The sequence below is a fragment of the Aplysia californica genome, unplaced genomic scaffold (assembly GCF_000002075.1).
Source record: "Aplysia californica isolate F4 #8 unplaced genomic scaffold, AplCal3.0 scaffold00190, whole genome shotgun sequence".
In the NCBI taxonomy this organism is placed as follows: Eukaryota; Metazoa; Mollusca; class Gastropoda; order Aplysiida; family Aplysiidae; genus Aplysia; species Aplysia californica.
In genome coordinates this window covers 1,054,899-1,056,579 of record NW_004797460.1, presented here as the reverse complement: position 1 = coordinate 1,056,579, position 1,681 = coordinate 1,054,899, and positions in this window count along the sequence as shown.

Genomic DNA, 1,681 nt, shown 5'->3' with positions numbered 1-1,681 from the left:
ACATACTGGGAACGTTTTATGCAAATTTTGTAGTGCAAAAGCTAACAAATAGCAGGGTGCGGCTGCAAAGACGTGTTCCTGTTTTAATCGAGCGTGAGTACATATACACTTTACAGGGAAGGTTTTTAAAAATGAAAATTATGTCCAGTTAAAGATAAGAAATAAAGTTACTTTATTGCTATAAAATGTCATGTGTGTTTATTAGTTTCCTTGTTGCTTTTAATTTATTTTTGTTGTAAATAAATTCCACTTTTGTAAAAACATACGTTCTGGTTGTATTGTTGGTTTATTTGTTTATGTGTGTGTATGTGTGTGAGGGGTGGCTTCTATCTATCTATCTATCTATCTATCTATCTATTTATCTATCTATCTATCTATCTATCTATCTATCTATCTATCTATCTATCTATCTATCCTCTTGCACGTCTGCAGTATTGGGCTGTTGGTGATCAGGGGACACTACTCATACAATTGACTAGAATTCTATGGAGATTCTTCTGTTGTATCCCCTTTACTCTTGTCTGCACAATGAGCAGCCATGTTGCGAAATTCGATAATTGTAGGAGTGAACCAACTAGTCTGGTGGTCAAGATCTCAGCAAGTTCACTGAACCAACAAGTCTGGTGGTCAAGATCTCAACAAGTTCTCTTAGATTGACTCAACAGCATGTGTTTCTTGTACATGAAGAGGTCTAGGTTTATTATTGCTGTTTAAGATACAGCTACAACAACAACAATAACAACATCAACAACAACATCTCGCACGCATATATGCAAACCTCTTAGTCTTAGTGCAGACCCCGTTTTTAGTTTTAGTTAAAGATTTTTTAATGGTCCTTGCAACACAGATAGATGATATTATATTAGCTGGAGATTAGAGGTATTATGAGAGAGTAATAACAAAGCAAAGAGGACGGATTGGTAATGAGGTAATCGATGTTTGACAGGAAAGAAAAAGCATCCCACACAGTTGTACCCGCCAACCACGCACGCATGCCTACAAGTGTGAACATAGTCTTACTCATTCGGATATGTTTTTGAAATTCAATAAAATTCTCTAAATTATTGACAGGAGCAGAATGTGATAGTGACCATGTACCAGCCATGTGCAAAATGCAGATGGGACTGAAAAAAAACCCTTTAAAAGTCAAAGTAGCAACCTAAATTTGAAATAAGCCTTTTTAGAGACAAACCAAACATTGAAAAACATGTTTTTTGTAAATTGATAATAGCAATACATTTCAAGGTCTGGAAAACATTACTTAATTGGAAGAACTATGGGAAAAATAAAAGATTCAATGAAAGAAGCAGTGAGCGATATAGGCTGCACATACTAGGAGTCAGCGAAACCCACTGGATGCAATCTGGACAGAAGCAGCTCAGCTCGGGGGAATTAATACTGTGTTCTGGGAGGGAAGACAAGCGGGTAGGTCGTACTTTTTTGACAGACACAGTGATCTTTGTGTCGTTGGTAGCTAATGGTAAGGTTCTCAGACTCGCAACCGCAAGGTCGTGGGTTCAAATCCCATTTGGGACCCAACGCTGTGTCCTTGGAAAAGGCACTATACACGAATTTTCCTCACTTCACCCAGGAAGGACTGTGTAACCAGCTATAGAGTCTTGCGCTGCATGCTTCCCAGGAAGATGCTTTGGGATGTTCTGTTGTCTGCTGATGTATTAAT